This window comes from Pygocentrus nattereri, chromosome 3 (assembly GCF_015220715.1).
Source record: "Pygocentrus nattereri isolate fPygNat1 chromosome 3, fPygNat1.pri, whole genome shotgun sequence".
NCBI lineage: Eukaryota > Metazoa > Chordata > Actinopteri > Characiformes > Serrasalmidae > Pygocentrus > Pygocentrus nattereri.
This window is the reverse complement of record NC_051213.1, coordinates 19180026-19200942: the sequence shown is the minus strand read 5'-3', so window position 1 is coordinate 19200942 and position 20917 is coordinate 19180026. Positions and strand designations below refer to the sequence as shown.

At 36.2% G+C, this 20917-nt stretch overlaps 1 protein-coding gene across 2 annotated transcripts in view; it reads right to left on the bottom strand.

Annotated features, from left to right (window-relative positions):
- Positions 1-16869, bottom strand: part of ctnnb1 (catenin (cadherin-associated protein), beta 1) — a 30242-nt gene extending 13373 nt beyond the window's left edge. Inside the window, exon 1 of one of the 2 annotated variants that reach the window (XM_017700422.2) lies at positions 16677-16869. The gene's annotated coding sequence lies outside the window, so the exon portion shown is untranslated. Of the gene's footprint in view, positions 1-6304; positions 6481-16676 lie in introns of those variants that run through there. The other variant, XM_037536917.1, reaches the window with a different exon arrangement.
- Positions 16870-20917: the final 4048 nt, after the last annotated feature.

The window sequence follows — 20917 nt, the reverse complement described above, 5'->3', positions numbered from 1 at the left end:
CATATTCCTCATTTAATAACCTGAACAAATAAAGAGGCAACTGAATGAATGACCCACAACATTTTATGATACTAGGAAATGCTTACACAATTCAATGCTTACACAATTTATGAAGTCAGGCCATAAATGCTAAGACACATACAAGTATTATATGTAGAGGGTGGTCTGTTTTTTGCATTAGTATTTGTTTAGCAGGACCATTGAGGCATTGAAGCAACATCATTTTGACAAGATACATGTAAAGTGTGCCTTATGCATATCCCTGTCTTGAGCTTATACAGGTTACTGTTTGTTTTCTCCATATGAATATATGTTTTTGCTGGGTTTCACCTTTTAACAAGTAGTTGGAATCACAGTAATGCACTTGACACAAAGGTCTTCTTTGGGGACGTTTTAATGTTTCTCAAGCATTAGCCATGCATATTGTGCATTAGCTACACCTGTCTGACGTTTTTAGAAATAAAGAAATAATGCTACACTTTCATGCTAAGTATTAATATGTGTGATTGTACCATAAGAAGCACATTCTGTTCTGATAATGTGCTGTTTTATTCCATACAAGATACAATTCTCATTTTCAGTAACAAAGACGCAACGTTCATGGCTTTGGAATCTTTTTAATATAAGAAATGCATAATATTGTCACCGTGATTTTTTTATTTTACACAGTAGTTCTCTTTCCTTGTAGCTGTGTATTACACAAGAAATACATTAAGCATTAATAATAAAGTGGCAAGCCTTTTCTCAGTGGACTGTAATAGCAAAATAAACAAGTTCAAATTATGCAGTGACAACTATCATTCAGTCAACACAACTAATGACATGCATTGTTCATTTGTTTTCTTTTTATTTATTTTTATTATTTAATAGACATGCAGTTACAATTTGAAGGGCAGTTACTCATTAAATGCTTCATAATCATCAGTGAATTAGTTATTAGCCAAGTTTGTTTATGAATGACATACGCTCTGCACATAACCGTAATAGCAGGACTTTCATGGGAGTTTTCAGATGCAACGGGACAATGAAAAAAACCATCTCTCAGAAAAAAAAAAGTACAGCTCTTCATTGGTGATGTGCATTCATTACTTCACTGTCCCGTTTGTTTGTACTATTGTTTCTGTTGAAAAACTATTCATATTTCTTTTAAAAGCACCTGTTTTGCTGTGGAGAGTATGCATGTGCTGATCATGGATTATTTTATTGGTTGCTGTAAAAATGTAAAATTTTTATTGGCTGAAAACAGCATATCATATGTTTGCTTAGTGTAATTGTAAGGGAACTTTCTTGCCATATTAAGGCCTTTGCTGCTGGTCAGTTTGGTGTGCCAGTCTCTTGTAACTGTACCTTAAACTAAAGGTATTCTGAAATTCTTCATACAGGACTAAATCGACAAGGTCACAGTACATCAAAACATCTTGATTGCAAGGCTTTTATAATGCCCTATATGGAATATGTTTATTCCAGTTTTCAAACCCAGTATCATATTTGGGATGTTGATACATGCAAAACATTAGAAATGAAGTGGTAAAAGGTTGGGAAAAAGGGCAGTATGTTTTTGACATTCACGAATGCTCTATATACTGTGTCCCACTTGTATGATGACTGGAAAATTCAGCACACGAATTAAGGAAAAAGAAAGAACATGCTTAGAGACACATGAACACACATATACACACAAATGCACAAAACAGAATCACATTTGCATCGCCCACTTTCTCCCAGTAGGCTCAGGATGAGTTTAGAAGGCACAGGTCTAGCGTATAGCCAGGAGTGCTAGTTTACCTAAAGGAGAGCAGAGAGAGAGAGAGAGGAGGTCACATCCCACAAGGCTGCTATGGGATACATGGAGCTCCTTCCTTGTGTTTGAGCAAGAGAGATGGAGAGTGAGTTGGTGGTGGTGTTTTTTATTTTTTTTGTGAGAAAAGCAGACTTTTCCCTTGGGATGCCAGTGGAATTGATGCAGTGTACAAAGGGGAGGGGCACCTTTCTCTGCGCGTGAAAGGAAGGGGCGAGCTAAAACCCACTTGTGTGCTCACACGATTGTATACCCTGACCTCAACTTAGCAAAAGGTCCAAACCTACATCCTGGCATCCACAATAATGTTGGGTCAGGCCTGGGCTCTTCAGGGATCCATTGTGCCAGTGTCACTCGCTGGCATAGACAGGCACATAGCACTTTTTTCCTTGAACTAGGCACGGATAGGATGGAAAAATTGATCATGTTAGTGCATTTCTAAAGTTAAATGACAGTTTATATATAGATGTCACTAATACAGTGTCTGTGCCTAATTTCTGCACACTGTAAAGAAGCGATTATACTTCCACATAAGAGGCAGAAGCAACCTTGAGGCAGACAAAACAATAAACAGAATTGAAAATGTCGTTTTATCTCACTTCTGTTCGGGAATAAAATACCGTTAGCAGTGCAAGTCAAAAAAAGCTAAAATAATAGACACGTACATGAAAGAACAGTGAAATTTTAAAATGATGCTTTTCATGTATGGAAGAATCCACTGAGTACATATGCAAATTCTGTAAAATATTTGTGTTTTTTTTTTTTTTGGGTGGTTAGTGAGATGATTGAACGATTGAAGTAATTCATTGAATTGAATTGAGGGAAATCACAACAACAGATTAACATCATTTCCCTTGGGCAGATTCAACCATATTTAACAGTTTGAGCACATTTAAGCATGTAATATATCAGAACATGGTCAGTAGACACATGTTTGTTCTGCAGGCTAAAAACATGGATGTATAAAAATGATAGTAAACTACAATTTCATGAAAAGGAAAATAATAATAAGTAACTCATAGCTTCTATTACTTGTCAGGAAAATGAGCATTTTTTTCGTTTTATCATTAGAAACAAAGATGAATACTAATATGAACAAATTACCATGGAGCTCATTTCACTTATTTAAAATATGAAAAAAAAAAACATATTAGGTTATATTATATACACAAAAATGTTGAGTAACAAATATAAAGTAGCAAAAAAAAGGCTCTGATCAGAAATGATTAAATTGCCATGTCCTTCAACTTTTTTAGTGTATGAGATTTCATATTTAACTCTTACATCATAGTACTCCAAACACCCAGACATTCTCAGACACCGAGGCGTAGTCTCACTCGCATAAACAAATACAAAACCCTCTTTTGAGCACCTCAGCTCAAAATTCTCTTCAAAGTTTCCCTGCTTTGTGAGGCTGCACAGGCAACAATATCCGACCGTAGGTCAGCCCCTTTTGTGTTCCATTTCATTGTAGCGTTCAAAAACACAGATTAAAGAGTTGGTCAGCCACCCCCTCCACATTCATCGGCTCTGCTGTTATCCCAATTGATGCCATAGAAAACCCTAATACCGAATAAAAGTTTGAGCTTCCCGTCTCAATGCAGCGCTGTGCATCGTTGCTCTAAAAGAGAAAGCCCCTCTTAAAGGAAACAGAACATTTAGAATTAGGCCGCTCAGTCAGATGAAATATTTCCATATTTCATAAAATTTCAAAATTATTTGAAAATAAAATGTGTTTTGTTTTTTTTGTGTTTGTTTTTTCAGTATGCAAAAGAGGTTAATCATTAAAAGTGCCAGACAGTAACTTATTCTAGTGGGAAAGTTTCTGCATCTTTTATAATGTAAAAACTAGTTTGTCTGCAATGTAAGAAGAAATATTTAAAATTTAGAAATTATTGTTACTAACACATGCTTTTATTAAATATTTTTGGTGCAACTAGCATAATAATAACTATTATCATTATTTTTATTATTATTCTAACAATTAGTAAGTAATGTTCATCTATACATTGTTAAAAGTCTAGAAATGTAAGGACTGATACAGAACAGGGACAATGTCATGTTTTACCTGCACAACGCTGTGTGTGTGTATATATATATATATATATATATATATATATATATATATATATATGTATATACACACGTATACTGTGTGTGTGTGTGTGTGTGTGTGTATATATACACATACACACACACACACACACATACACATGAAACTCTGAAGCTCAGCAAGCTGTAGGTAATGTGGAAACAAATTATACTCCATTCACTTTATTTATTTTTCATATTTAAAATTCACAACAGTCGAATACAAAAATGCAGTTCAATTCTGACAAGCTTCATTAGCATAATTAAATCAATAAATTCAAGAGTCATATTAGTTTTTTTTTTTTGCTTAACGTACCCAAACAATATAATGTAAATACATAGTTGTACTGAATGCACTGTAAATGCAGTAATTTCTTTAAAAATAGATTATCGGTCATAATAAGGAAATGCCTGAGGAATCATTCAGTTTTATCAACTGTCAACTGCTTTATTCACCAAATGTACTACAGTTGTATTTCTTATTAAAGATAATGAAGAACTGATAGATGGTGGGTTTCTGTGACTTGCTCGGTTGTCCAATCAGATACCTGAACACAAATATTATTTGCAATGTGCATTGGAGTCAAAAGCGTTGAGTATCATTTATTATCTCGAGTTTAATTTGGTGCTGTGCTGCTCATAATTGAATAAGCTGGCAGTTAGTGTAGATTGCATAAAATTATTGCCTCTTAACTTTTAGTTTGGTGCTGTGCTCCTTGTATTATAGCTGGTAGTCAAACACTGACTGGCAGGCACTTAGATTGTCTACAAACAATAAGTATCCTTCATCTGTACTGTAACATCCAAAAGACATTACACATCTATTCAATCCAGGGAAACACTCGTCATGCGCGGGAACCGAAAAAAGACAAATCAAAGCTAGCAAAAAGACTATAATGGTGGCGAAAAAAATTTGCTTTTTAGGCAGGGTGAGAGAAAGGGAGCGAGAAAGAGAAAGGGAAAAGGAGAGAAAGAGCAGGAATGGGAGGAATATAATCTCATCACACAGCGTCCACGGTCCCTATTTACATCGAATGCAAAGAGGGCACGTCCTCCTGAACATCCCTGCTGTGCAGAGTGAAAAGCATGAACAAATCAAAGACACAGCTCATCTGTGTTTATATTTTCACACAATGAAAAACCTTCTCTTTGTATAGCATCCGCCCCCCCCCAAACAATTCTTTTATGGTTCTATGAAAAATGCGGACAGCCCCCACCCCCCCAATCTCCCCTCCACCCTTTTTCTCAACATTTAGGATAATTACTATCTTTCAGCAGCATATCCACATTCATTTTTTAAAATTACTTATTTGTTTATTCAGTCTAGAGCCTTATTTTCAGTGCAGGGCTGCCTGAGCTTAAGTGTGTCACCCTGTTTGACTTATCATATACAGCTTCTTTATTATTGTTGTGCAGTGCAGATTTGTTTTAGATTTGAAGGGGTCACATAAAATGGTCTTCACTACCCTTCTGCCACCTGCTTGTCTGTCTGTCTGTCTGTCTGTCTGTCTGTGTTTCTGTCCTGTGTCTGCGTGCTTTCCTGTATGTCTAAGAAAAAAAAGGAGTATCTCGAGCTGATTGAATAATACGTGGCGATCGACCCCCATTCTTTCTATGCAGACAGAAATAGAAATGGCTTATACCCGTCTCTTCTCCCCCTCCCCCTCCATACACATAGCCTTTTCTTCGTTTTCTCAGCCAAAGTTAGCTGATCGGTCAACTTTACATCCTATGCATCATTAGCAGGCATTTGCATTCTGCCCAGTAGCATCATGTCTGGATTTCCTGAATTTTTCAGCCGAGTATCGCATGCATTTTTTAGAGAGACTGACACAGAAAGTGCAGAGAGCATACGTTGACTGAGGGCTGCCTGCCCCTTGGTGTGTTTTCTCGTGTTTGTGTATGTGTGGCTGGAACATGAAATTGTGTGTGTTTGGAGTAGAGGCAGCACTGTCTGTACCATCTGCATTGTTCTCACCACAGTTCTGCCGATATGAGGAGACACATGCACACAGAAGCACTGACTACTGGCAAAATGCTTGCACTTTTGAAACAATTTTGGAACAATTCAATCTTGTGCTAATTGTTTGATACCTCTGCTTTGATGCAGCTAGCAAATATGAAAAGGTATTGAGTGGATTACAACTAATTCACCTGCCTCGACTTACACTTACAAACCATATCTGGAAACAATATACGTCTCTCCTCAATAATACAATGTCCACTGAGCCCAAATGGAGCCCGTTTACTAAGATTTCACCCTTTTTTAAAGAGTTACATATAACTCAGCACAGTATGCATTGCACATATTAGTTTGCTGCAGTAATCTATTATACTCAAGAACAGTCTTTCATAGCAGCAGTGTTATTATGCCCTTTTATATAGTTCAGTAATGTAATTAATATGGTTGCTCACCTCTTTTAGACAGCTTAGGACCATTAGCATGTCACACCGACTTATGGCTGGCAGAGCAAATGTAGACTCGCACCACTCCTTTCCCATTGTATTCCATGTGATGGTTCTCTGACCAGCTAAAAAATAATGAACGTCTATAAAGAAATAAACACTAACCCAAATCAGTGTTGCTTTTTTTATGTGAAACGCGTCGACTGAACACTGATGTGAATGCTATCCCTTGTGAGCTCAACTTTCATGTATGCCGGCGACAGATGCAGCTTTTCGGGTTTTTTGGGGGCAGCTCCCTGATATTTTAAGTCCAATTTTCTATGGTTTGATTTGGGGACGATGGGCTTGATGCCGGGAAGCGGTGGGAGCAAGACTGCGGACTCAGCGGGGGCCATTAGACATGGTGTGGTGGCCGACTTAAAACGAGTTCAAGAGCTCCCGCAAGAGAGAGGAGGGGGTAAGAGGCCCCAAAACTTTCACTCCTTCAGCCTCCTGTAAAGCTGCTATTGATGCTGCTACTGCTACTGTTGTAGTAACTGTTAGTAAGGATGCACCGATATGGGAATCTTGGGCCAGTGCCAGTATCCAGTATTTTTCATGCACATTTCTGACGATTCCAATACCAATGCTGGTATATAAACATTTGTAAAATCTAGAAAACTGAGACTAGATATCTGAGACCTGTATTAGAGTAAACAATACTCTTTTGTAGAAGATTGCAAATGCAGAAAATTAATGAATGTGCAGAGTAGTCCTGCATCTCCTAAACGCTGCACTCTTGCAGAGTAAAATAAATGCCTCATCAAACATCAGTCAAATCTAAACATTAGTTTGATGCCATTTTTTAAAATCAAATACTTGCCAATGCTGATATGATTCCAAGATCATCATGCATGCCTAGCTCTTAGTAATCTAGTTACTACTTTGATGTAAAAATGCCACCACTAGTGTGAATATTGTGCAGTCTAAAAACATTAACATTTAAAAGCAAAGAAAATTACACACATGTAAGTATGTATTGTCCTTGCCCATTGCAGTACAACAAACACACGTGCTGGTGACTGTCTCTGAGTTTTCATAGTGTCAAGACATTATGGGTTCTGTTGAATTCTGTGACTTCTGTTGAGTTATTAATATGCTAGGCCATCTACATAAATGGATTTTTTAAATCAAAACTACTTGCTTTCTTTATATAGTCGGCTCAAAACTGAATTTAAGTAAACATTTGATCAATTTTGCTTTTGTGTTTGCATCATAAGTACAAACAGTCATTAGTTGTATCTGTAATAATTGTTGCTGGAAATCATTTATTGGGATTTTCTCTGTTTAACCATGACACAATTTCTTATATATATTCAATGCATATACTAGCTGTATGATTGTAACAAATATTAAAGCCACGCTTGGGCATCTGTTACATCTTAGTCTATAAAAAAATACGTTTACACAGACAAGATGCCACATTTGTAAGTTCCACTATTCTACCCATCTTGGCAACAAAACATTAGATGAATTATTCTGTTGTTTAGGCACTAAACTTGCAAACTAAATGTTTAAAGCGTTTGCATTTGGTTATTTTTGCATTATGAAATCCTGCAATGAACATAATGCAGTAGGTCAAGCACTGTAGTAGACTTTACACTCTTTAGAACATGTCACACTTAATTAGTAATGTCTAAAAATCACTGAGTAAATTGGTTTTGGTTAGCATAACATGCCTGAGTAAATGTTCCTCTTACGTTGTGCTACCAGTATTCCACATGACAAAACCTAAGGATCTTTTTATTATTTCTGTAGGTGGACTGTTGTGTGTTCATGCAAAATCTTGTGAATGATCAAATCTTAGGTTTTACAGTGTAATTTAAAGTGTCAATAAATTTTAAAGGACGTACTTCTGAAATCCATGAGTGTGGAATTAAGGCATTATATATTTATAACTCAGCATTTGTACTTAAATATACCTAAAAGGTGTGCATGAGGTGGACAAAATCATTGATGTGACAGCTGAAAAGTGGCATATATTTTTGTAGATGTTTTTGAATTATTGATTGAAATGTTCAAATGTATCAAATTAGTACATATATTTTAATACTAATACCAGTAAGCTTATGTGTTGATTGAGACAGTATATGCAAAATTATAATTAGTCTTTACAATCAAGGACGAGTCGCTTCCAGAAGGATGAACAATAACTGAAAGTGAAATGATGGTCTCTGACAGATACAGACAGACACAAGCAAACAGTGGCTTAAAAACACTCACAGAGCTCAAGTTAAAACTCCACAACACATTCTCGACCAGAACTGTCCTTCATTAAATCACAAAATTGATGCCAATGATGAGGCTGCTTTTTGGAATTCTACCACTTCAGTTAAAGAAATATCCCTAAATATAACCAACCCTTCCCCATGCAGCTCATTACTCAGCCCTTACACGTTTTAATGATGCCAAGTTACTCTGACTCTCACTGTTGGTTTAGCCAAGCAGTGAGTTAATTGTTTATAAAGTTGTTTTTTTTTTGGGACATGAAGGGTTTGAAGCTCAATATGGCTGTATATGTGTTGGTTTGGACCTTGTGCTGTCCCCAGCCGCAGTCTCAGCAGGGGGCTCCCAATTATGCTACTGATTAAGATACTCTCACGCGGAAGAACCTAATTGGCTTCTCGCTGAAGAGAACTGCTCATTTTTTTCCACTGCCGACATAAAAAGAGTTACTGAAAGTGAAAAACAAGACCATCATATCCCTCAATCCATTTTTCCCCGGTGGCGGTGGTTATTTTGAAGAATCTCACACCGAGAACAGCTTTGCCAGACAGCTTTCTCTACCTGTTGCCACCATCTTGTTTTGAGATAACAAGAAGGCTATAGGAGAGAGAGTGGAGCACATTTCGAGATAAACATGGCAACTGTATCATCTCTTATCGCCTTCAAATTAATTTTTAATCTCACACTTATCTACTTGACAGCTGCTAAGAAATACACATGCTCTCCTCGATCTCATTTGTTTTTCCTGCTGGCTGTGCTGCCTCTGTTACTCTCTGGTTCCCGGCCCCTGATAAGACTCTCTGTGAAGGCCGGTTGTGTGTTTGTGTGTGCGAGGAAAACAGAGAGAGAGAGAGAGAGCAGGGGAGGATGGGTAGGCTGGTGGTGGTGGGAGGGGGTGGCTGGTGACATTTGTTCCTGGGTTTTGTAGAGGACTCCCTGCTGTTTTCTGCTGGGCTAAGCGAGAGCCTCAAAGTGAGCTGGCCAGCCAGCCCTCCAGGAGCTCTAACTATCTACCCTTCCCCCATCCACACAATGTGGCAATACATGATGACACATACACACAGTTTCTGAGTTAAAATGTGTTTGTTGGCTGGGCTACAAACTAATGAGCACATACCACAGCACACATGTAGCATTAGCTTCATTCACAAATATAGAACGATTTGCCATTTAAAAATGGGTAAAATTTACATAAACATACATGTCCTTTGTACAGTACAGAATGTGCTGTATATTATGAATTGTATGTTTGACACAAATCATGTAGCAGGCAGTAATCTATGTTTATGTTGATGCTACGCTACGTCCCTAGCACTTTGAGTTATTGCCGGCTGATTAGTGGTTTAAACAGCAGAGTCGTAGTTAATAAAAAATACACAGTATTGCAGCAGATATTTGTGTCATTTATATGTCTTGGTGTTTGACAGTGAGTGCCTTCACCACATATTCATTTATCTCACTGAAACATCTCCAACCTCAAGCAATCATTCTCCACTTGAATTTGAAGAGATACCATGCACACTCTTACACCTCAGGTGCTTCATTTTTACGTGCTAGTGATTTATGTGATGATCATGATTGCTCTCATATCAGTTTTATATCTTTACTGAATTGACTCATCCATGTGGTCATGTGGGTGCACTGGATATTTCAGAGTGGTCTTAGATTATGTCAGTAACAGCACAAAAGAATTAGTCTGTCTTCATTTGCATTTGCACTTGCACCTAAGCAGTTATTTATGTCGGACGATTCAGGAGATTCTCATAATTGCTTAAACTGTTTCTCATGTTTTTAACCTGATTAAGTGCATTCGCAGATCATCTCCTGCATTTGTTCAATCTACAGTCTACATGTTTCCACCAGTGTCACCTGAAGTAATTACAAATATGAAAATGAAGGTACCAATTTAACAATTAGTTTGAAGCCAGTACGATAACACAGACCAAATATCCAAAGGCAATGAGACAGAAAATTAAAATTCAGGATAAATAAACACTCCAACTTAATTTCTATCATAGACCTGCAGGCCAGTTCCGAGAGGTATTTTAATAGCATTTGTAAATAGGATTTTGTGCGTCCGTGTGTGTGTGTGTGTATGTGACTTTATTCTGAGGTGAGGAATATCTCAAGCTTTCAGCCCCTGGACCTCCTGCTGTTTTTAATCAGTAATATTAGTGTGCCTGATACTGGTCACCCTCACTGTAGTGTGTGTACCTGCATGTGTGTTAGTACATCCTCATTGTGATCAGTCTGATTGTACTTAGCAACCTAATTTTCTGAAATTGCTATCTTAAATATACCAAGTCATTCAGAGTGATTTGATGAGAAATGGTGAATTGTATTGAGACTTACTGATGTGTTGGTGATAGTAATCCAAAGTCTAAAATGGAAATATAGCTATTTTAATTATTATCCAGAATGACCAGTGGACCCACGCATATCTTCTGAATGTTTGTATGTAATGTTTATAACAGTTAAAAAAAGCTTTCTTTGGGCTCTAGTTTGCCTTACAATACCCTGTGTGTACCTGTCCACCATAAATGGATTTTGAAAAATACATTTATGCCATTTTTTCCCAAAAGATTTATAAAACAATGTCTCAGACATCAGGAAGTGTATTTATAGCCATTTCATGTAATAAAATGTTGCCATGTAATAATGATGGTTCCTATCAAGACCACTGTGAACAATGTAAGCTTCTCCAAAAAAAGGCGTTGCACACTTGCTATTAGTTTTAAATTTGAACATTTCAGTTGTATGAGTGCTGTTCTTGTCAAGTTGAGCCTGTTATCTAATTAAATTAAAGTCATACCTGCCCCCCCCAAGAAATATTTCATAATAGACATACCAAAGAGCTGATATTGCTTTTTTAAAAGCATTTAATAATTTCCCATGATTTGTGGTTCTATTACTATAAGCTTTAATGTTCTTTGAGTCTGTGAGTGTTCTGTCACAATGTTTGTGTTCTTGTAAAGTTGCATGTTTGCTTTTTCTACTTTCTACTGAACTTAAATGTGAAATACATGCATAAGTATGCATGTGCATATACAGCAGTGCCACCTTTTGTAGTATACTGTATCATAATTTAAAAAGATATGATAAATGTAGTATAGAATATAGTTAAACCTTTTCCGGCTGTTAAGCAGTATGATGATCAGTGTTGTAATTGCATTTTCGTAAGTAACTATATATCCAACAAAAAGCTTGATATTATTAAAACAATAGGATATGGCCCAACTTGTGTCATGTACAGTATTTTTTGATGCAACAAATGTTATTCCATTTAATATAAAAAGGAAAAAGTAACTAAATGCTATATTACATGCTATCAGCCACACCCTATGACATCATCCAGCTCATAGCATGATGAGTGAAATGGGCCTGTAGTCTCAACATGAGTAAAAGATCAGCTACAAATGATGACATTTACTTAAGAATCTGTATTGTCTTGCACTGTTGCATTCACACTGTAGATTACCAAAACTGTGGTGCTGAGTGTTGTTTTGTTGCAAACTAAGATAAACAAATGAGAATGCATATATTGGTCCAGTAAATAAACTTCAGATATGACTACTTTGGTGTAGAAATAGGAAATTGTGCATATCCTCTATCTTTTACACTCTGAACAAAATTAGTTATGTAGTGTTATTTAAGCATTTATCAACGCTTTTGAAACCCTATTAATAATCCAGCTTTTACTACCACAGTCTTTTCAACCTGTCCTTATAATTTATTTCATAGCGCTGTTTAATTTCCATTATTCTTAGCCAAACTGTGTCCTGTTTATAGATTTAGAAATTTGCCATGTTATTCTGTCATTTATTCTGTAATTTAAATGATTATTAGCTATTTTACTTCTAAATTCTTAAGACTTTCTTCCCTCTTCTACAGTATACGGTGTAAAAGTGCTGCATTCATAACACTTTTCACCAACATTTCAATAGAAATTCTTCAGTAGTATTTCTGTAATTTCCCATTCAACCCCAAATGATTACAGCGTTTTATAAAGATAATTGCAACAAAGATAGCAAATAAAATTTAAACTCTCTCTCTCTCTCTCTCTCTCTCTCTCTCTCACTCTCTCTCTCAGGTATCCATTATCATGGTAATCATCTCAAAACTAAAGGTTTAAATGAAATGAATGTTTAACATGAAGCTTATTTGTCTAAATTAATGTTTTATTACTTTGTATTTTTAGGCTACAATTTAAACCAATAATGAAAAAATATGTATCTTTTGTTCCATAGTGTGTCTGCCTTTCAATGTAATGAGCATTTTTTTCACTTGTCAAAGAATTTTTTAGAAACCTTTGTCGTTCCATAATATATTTGGCTGAAATAGTTACACCAGTTACTGCAACTAGATTTTATTGTTGTTGTTGTTATTCCTTTATTATGGCTTTCTTACTAGACCTATACTAGATGGGTTTGTCATGATTTGATCGTTGGTACTATATGGGCTGTTGTTTTGGGTTTCAGCCATTCTCTCTGACAGATTGTTGTGGAGTTCAGTGCTGGGATGGAGTGATGGTAATTGGAGTTTAGTTGTATATCACATTTTACTATCTTTTAAATCACTGATGATTATTTAAAACTTCTTTCTTTCAACATGAAATATGAAAACAAGTATGTAATATGAAAGAGGCATAAATTAAGTCATGGCCAATCTGAAGCTTGGCAAAAATGCCACTATTTACACTATTTACTATATTTACACAGGTCTATACCAGGTAGAATTACATTTTTGAATAATATGTACTTCTACATGTTCTTCAATATACCACTTAATAAATGTATACTTTATTTCAAAACATACACACCAATTATGTTTTTGGTTTTGTCAAATTACAGTTTGACATAATTCTTTAAGGCCATTGAACCATTGAAATAAGACATGAGCTATAGCGTGAACTATAGTGTCCTGTGCATCGAGACAGACCCCAGTGGCACACAAACAACCAAGAAAATTAAGCAAAGCACACATGCCAAACTATAAATGTAACCAGTAAAACCACAGTCTTATCACTGTTGCTCTCCACAGTTTCAGAACAGTGAACACAGTGTGACTCTGGGCATATTCAGTTTAGTATTCAGTATTTGCTGTAAAAAATTCAGGGTCACTTTCTATAGAGCCAATGTGCTCTCTCGTCATAATCCTGATTATAGCACATTCAGTGTCCTGCCTGGTATTCAGTACCTCGCAGAATGAAAGATTGTTCGTAGCAACATTCCCATCTCTATACTGGCACTGCATGTTAAAATATAAAAAAAAACATTCATTAATCATTTATTTTAAAAATATAAAACCTGTATTCTGAATATCCTTTTAAAATGTATTCAGTGTCAGAGTACAGAAACATTTACAAACATGTATTCAGTCACTTTTAAATTCTATTTCACTTTCTGAGAAAGACATAATGGATAATTTGTTATTAATACAAGTTACAAAACTAATTAGACCATTGATAATTAATCCTTTATGGTAAGCACAATAATAAGATTTTACGTACCGTAAATATAGCTCTTTAGCTGCAGTGTGCGTCTGGTTGAAAACAGCAGGGTGAATTGCATTTTAACCTTAGCTGTAGATTACAGAATCAACATTAGTTCTCATTGCTTCCATTGCAGCATCATTACCATGTGATTGATGTGACAAATTTAGTCAAATCAAGCTAAACTACCTGTCCATGTGTAATTTAGTGAATATCGAATGGGGAGACTAAACTGCTGCTGCTGTCATTATGGAAACTGTGAAGTATATCGTTTCACAAGACCGTTAAGTGTTGGTTTAATTTGATGGTAGTAGGGTGCCAAAGTGGGGTTAAATGCATTTCTGTCCATTTGAAAAAGGGAATGAATTTGTTCATGTACTGTAAGAGAGAATTCATGCTACATACATCAGAAAGCTCTGAATGACAATGTTTACTATTACAGTACAATGCTTTTATTAAAATAATATTTTATTTATTATTATTTTATGAAGCTCTTAATTTTTGCTTGTCTATTTTTAGAATCTTCCAAAGTAGATTAGTTCACTCTGTTATTAAGATTTTTAATATTAAGATTTTAAAAGAAAAAAGTGTCATTTTTTTCCTTAAGGACTTTTTTTATTTTTGACAAGAACTGTGGGATTTGGACTTCATTTCACTTTTGCGAGGACACGGTGGCGGCCCCTTTAGCCTCAGATGTTAAGGAGATTTTTACGCCTGTTCTGTGCTCAAGGGGCCGGAATGGTCAGGGAATGCACAACTGGGCGGTGTGTTAGAGCAAATCATACAATGAATACAAATGAATAGCAAAGAAAACACAATCTATAATATATTTATGAGCATTGAGATCAGAACTGCTTTCTGATATACGTGCAGGAATATTGAGATTGAACCCAGTGACCATGGAGATAGAGATAACTCATGTAAAATGCACAGAGTTGGATATGATGTCAGGAGTCAGAATGTACATCCTAATATTGTGGAATAATTCTAGAGGCATATAGAGCCTCTAGAATATACTGTGTGAAGATACACCACCAATGTGTTTGGAAGGAAATTTGTAGGTGGACTAAAACATGAAATGAAGTGAACCATATTTACTTCTCTGCTCGCCTTATTTAGTTCGCTGCAAAATGAATTACAGTTAAGCATTTCTTATTGCTAAAAATGCTTGATATTACCAAATTATGCATAACTAAGATGAAAATGCACATTACAGTGTGCCTGTACATTTAGGTATTTACTGTTCCTTCCTTAGTGAATGTCAGACACTGCTTTATTGTCTGCAGATGCTCCTGAAAGACCTTCTGCTAGTTTAAAGGTAACAGTTAGCAGTTATCAGGTCTATTATCATGGACAGGGGCTAGGATAATGAGATATTACTCAACAGTATTTATCATTAGTGTGTATATTTCATGTATTTTTGTACGTGTGCTGAGAAGTGTCAAAAAGTGATACAGTTAAAAAGAAAGAATAAATAAAGCTCATTTTCCAACAGTTGTAATTTGGAATACAATGATCATAAATGCATTATGTTAAGTTTTCTTATTGTTCCCTGTAAATGTGCTTTTACATAAGTAATTTACATTTCTCTACATCACTTGGTTTTCACTCCTACAGTGTTGATGAGCATAAATTACTCACAATTAACATGCAGGACCAATATTTATTTTTTCCTGTTTGCCTTCCTTTTCTCCATCTGTTTCTCTTTGCCTCCACCTATTCCTAAGCAGATATATACGACAGAGGTTCATGTTGTTCTTGATTAAGATTCTGCTCAGTTAATGCAGAGTTTAGCTCTGACTAAAATAAAAACTGAGTGAGAGTATGGAGAAAAAAGAGTAATGAGGTACCATTAGCATTAGGCAGCATGTCACCTTGGCAGGTAAAATTGTCATGACGTTGATATAATTGGGTGGTGGAGCGGCTCGGTATGAGTGCTCCATCACACAGTGCACACACATATTGCATTATTTAGGAGAGAAAGACACGACACAGCCAGGTAGCAATCCCCTTTCACACCCCATTAGCTAGCACTGATCCAGAGCTGGCAAAGAGCGGCCCGATCCATGGCGCACTAATTATTTTACATCAGTCACAGTATTTTTCCCCCTACAAATGTGACCAGCGATGCATAATTATGAGCACTGGGGGTTCAGGACTGGGCAAGGACATAGAAGCTGTTACTGCAGCTATTTTTGAGGGAACTAAGTGAACAATCATCTCCACGCCCAACTCTGGAATGTGCTCAGGGAGTTAAAACAATGAGGAGGTTAGTGTTACTGACTAGCTAAAACTGAAAATCATCTTTCCCAAGAGGTCCATGGAGTTAGTAGTTCCACAACACTGAGGCATTTGCTGCATTCTAGCAAAGAACAAAGAAACCACAACTCTGCAGTACACCGTGCACTACCAAACAAGCATCTACCGGCTTCCTCTATAGGATCTGGCAGATATTTTTCCAATCACAGTAACAAACTCAAACAGCACTTAAACCTTGCTAATTTACAGAACTTAGCAATGACCCTCTTTGTAGACTCTTAACAGATATTAGTTAAAAACAACAACAAAATAAATAAAACTAGGTATTGACATTTTAAAACAATACAATATTGTCATTCTACCTACCTAGAGATGTTTGAATCTCATGTCACAGAAAACATAATGGGTAGCAAACACACAGGCCATCTCCCTCTGTCCAAAATGTCGACCTCTTTATGTCATCCTAAACAGGTTACAGTGTCCAGAGCTTCAGCATAGATGTTGTACTGACAGGTAAAACACACCACTCTTCTTGTGAGAGATTCAGGGGAGGAAAGTTTGGTTTTCTACTTGCTTGCCTTGTGATATTTCTGAGCCCTGAGCATTGAAGAAGCCGCTTTTCTCTTCCCTAATTCTGTGGACTTGGAGCTTTGAAGCCCCCCAACTGTGCACAGTATGGTCTTTGAACCAGGGAAGAAATTCACAGATTTAAAAAAAAATTGGATAAAAAGCAGTGGGAACCTACTGCTCGACACATATTCCATTGTCTGTATTCATCTTTTTTGGGTGCCTTGTTCCATTTTGGATGCACCGAGCATGATAGATTTTGATGGGTGTTTCATTCCACTCCCAAGTATAATGGGAGCTGTGTCACAAAAACAGTGTTTTCTGGAGTATTATTTTCTATTTATTATGTTATTTAAAATAAATTTAAGTTTCAGACTAAAATTCGAATATTCACAATGAATTTTATTTTAATCCTACCTTTATAAAACAGATGAAAAATAGCTATGCCATCTTGCTTGGACATGCATGTTTTCTGGAGACTTGATTATGTAAATAAACCGATGCCTTACGAGTAACGTTGTCTTTGGGTTTAATCCTGACAGAAACATCAAATATGCTGTTTTAATATTCTGAAACTTTGGTTGAACAACAACAACAATGAACAGACTACATCGCTGTGATATTAACACGTGTTTGTTATTCCCAGTTGTGTAAAACGTATTAATTTATAAAATTTTGCCCTTTTTACCTTTAAAGGCTTTATTTGAATTATCAATTAAAATAAACTCTCAACAAACCCATAAACAATAAGTAGTCTCAAACAGTGTTTTTGTTTATCTATGTGGTTATTCAGACTAGTAGCATATAAAAGCTTAATTTAAATTGGTATGTGTACATGTTCAGATTGTGTACCTCTGCTGCAGTCATTAAAAGGTGCTAAAAAAGCTAGACAACCTCTTCCTTACTTTAATTCTCTTGTAGAGAGTGTTCAGTCTCTCAGAAGACAAAAACCAACAAGCACATTGACATTTTGGTGCTTTTTCCTACTGAATGCTACCAAAGCACCACAAGACCTTGTGAGAACCTAAACCAATACAAGCATAATGCACATTGTTGAGCTGCCGTAATGTTATGCAAATGGGCTTTAGTCGAGAGGCCGGCTGCAGTAGTTCTGGGCTTGTGGCTTTGATAACCTCCATTACTAGAGGATTAGGCAAATGCTGATGCGCTCCGTCTCCTTGAACACTAGTCCAGAACTCTGATTTTAACTAAAGGAAGAGTGGGACACTTTATCTGTTGACTGCATGTATATATATATTTAGATAAGGGTAAAATTCTCTAAATTCTAGGCATAATTTGAGGGTAGTATGATCTCTGGAATATAAGCTTCTGGTCAGGTTTTCAGCATTTTATATCAAAGATGGTTTTTGTTTGGTACTGTCAAAATATTCAATCAGTATTTTCTGTCTTTTCTTTTAACTCTATTTTGGCTTGTTATATAAATTGATTTAAAATGCAGAAGAAACAGATTGGCTGCGGAGTTTATCTTTTTTTTTTTACCTTCCGACTTACTGGTCATTCCTTTCTTCATTGATTTTTTTTCTATACATGTATGTTTACACATTCTTGGCTGCCAGATTGATTTTTTGCAGTGCCAGAAATCTGTTCTCCATTTACCCGTGTCCTCTGATCACATTCCATTTTGAGCACTTCAAATGCACTTAGGTCCTGTGTTTGCAAGGATGAGAATAAATAAAATAGAGGCTGTTTTGTAGGTCTTTTTTGTACATTTTCAATCTGAAAATTACATAGACAAATACACAGTTGAACGTTGAGCATTGTATGCTGGTAATGTGCTGTGGTTTATTAATGTCTGCTCTAAAGTAGTTGCTGAACACTATGACTAATGAATGTTGTGCCATAGTAGGTAGTATCTTTTCCAATCGTTATCATTTGTAACTGTTTCAATGTGGAAAACATTTGTAATCATTAGAATAAGGGACAAAATATAAACACCAACATTTTTTATGATTATTGTTGTAGGCTCCATATGGCTAGACTATATAACAGAATATTGTATGCATGTTTTCCTTTTAATGTGCTATTTAAATCAGTTACAGCACGTAGCACTCTGCTACTGTACAGATTAAAAGATCTAGGCGGCAAATTGTTTTTGTAGTGTCAATCAACATTATTATTGTCGTGCTTATCGATTAGCTGTTTCCATCATAAGCTATTATTGAATGTAAATCTATTATTGGATGTAGAGGGATTGATTGTATGGCCCTCTGGTCTCTGAAGAACACATCATTTCTGCATCTTGGCCAGCATGAGAGCTGCTAGGCAGTAAAAGCAATAATAGTCATTTTCAGAATCTGGCTGGCTGGCATGCATTTATTTTTGACTCAATAATTTGATCAGTAAGAAGCCTCCCAGTCTTCTAGTGATGCTGTCAGCACTTTGGGCGTCACATATCCTCCATTTTCATCTGATTTTGCTGCTGCTTTTCAGACTAGCCTGGAAAAAGAGCCATGTGCCAAAAAATGGGGTGAGAGGAAAGCTTAGTGTTTACCTTGGGGTAATATGTGTGTTGTTGTTCATCTACTTTACACTTTAAGTGAAGCATCAGTTTATGGAATAAAATTTAGCAGAATTACCACCGAGATAGTCTTTAAAAGGTTCTTTTTTTTTATTCAATTTACATTTGGTATTGTACGGTAGTGCAAATATAGGTCGCATATTTATCCCTCTTGGTTTCCAGTCTGAAGCCTGAGAAGGATATAGCTACTTCAGTTGCTCTGCTACTAGAAATGCACTCTTCATTATTTTGCTTTTTTATCATTTACACAGGTAGAAAAAGGCTTAATATTCAAAAGATGTGATTGGTTCAGGAAGCTCACAATTTACTGAACAAGTTGATCAACAGGAAATGCCCTGAGCTACTTTTGTCTTTTTCTGAGATACATTTTTATTAAAATGACTATTGATTGTCTGGACCTGCTTTTTTCACCAACAGTGTTGTAGCAGCGCTTGGACTATATTTACCAGACATTCTGGTTAGTAATTCATTATTATTAAGGAGTCTGCAGTCTAGAGTCTGGATACAAAACCTTTCTTTGGATTCTTTGCACTGCCCACACAGAGTTTAATTGTCTAGAAGATTAGGCTATTTATTTTATTTAGCAGTAGACAAACTTTATATTAAAATGAATTGTCCATCAGGGTTGCAGTGCATTAACATCCAAAATACTGTTTAAAACAATCTGCTGTGCTGAGAGCAGTAGGCTGTTTCTTGTCCAATCACACCATTCCTGTTGAGAGGACCTCTAAGCCAAGGGGTCTCAGGAGCTGTAGCATCAACTGATTGGCTCACTCCAGAATGCCAATGAATTTCTGTGCAGTGACATCAATGAGCTGGAACTCAGGTACTGATAAACCAAAGAAGGTTTGGAAATTATATCTATTGAGTCAGTATGTCATTTACTCCAGAGTCTGAAAGGATGTACAGCTGTCAAGATGTTTTTACTGAGAAAAGGAAATAGAGAAAAACAATGCACTGGCTACCTCAGAGCACAGACATCTGCATCATTGTATATGTTTGGGATTACTTGCATTGTGAAAAGCATAAACTGCTACCAAATTATAATGTTTAAACAAAATTCCTTGAAGGTTTCTTCGAAACCGTGAATGCAAGTCTCTTGAAATTTTTAAAAAGAAATATTAAATCGATAATATTAATATTATAATATTAATTGGCATTATGTCAGCAGAATCCAGACATTTGCAGATAAAAACGTAGAAGATTGGGTTTATTATCACAAGGCAAAAACGTGGTGAAAGAACAGCTACGGTGATCAAAACACCAGGCAAACAATACAAATGGCAAGGCAAAACACGTGGTCAAAAAAGTAGGCAGAATGGTTCAAAAACACAAAACAGACATCACAGGCAAAAGTACAAAAGGGTCAGGCAAAAGGCAAAGTCAGGGAAACAAGGCAATGGTCATAAATTTGGAAAATGCAATCAGAATAAACGCTCAGTAAGTTCATTAGGAAGCAATACCTTGCACTGAAGCTAACTAAAGCCAGTGCTTATATACT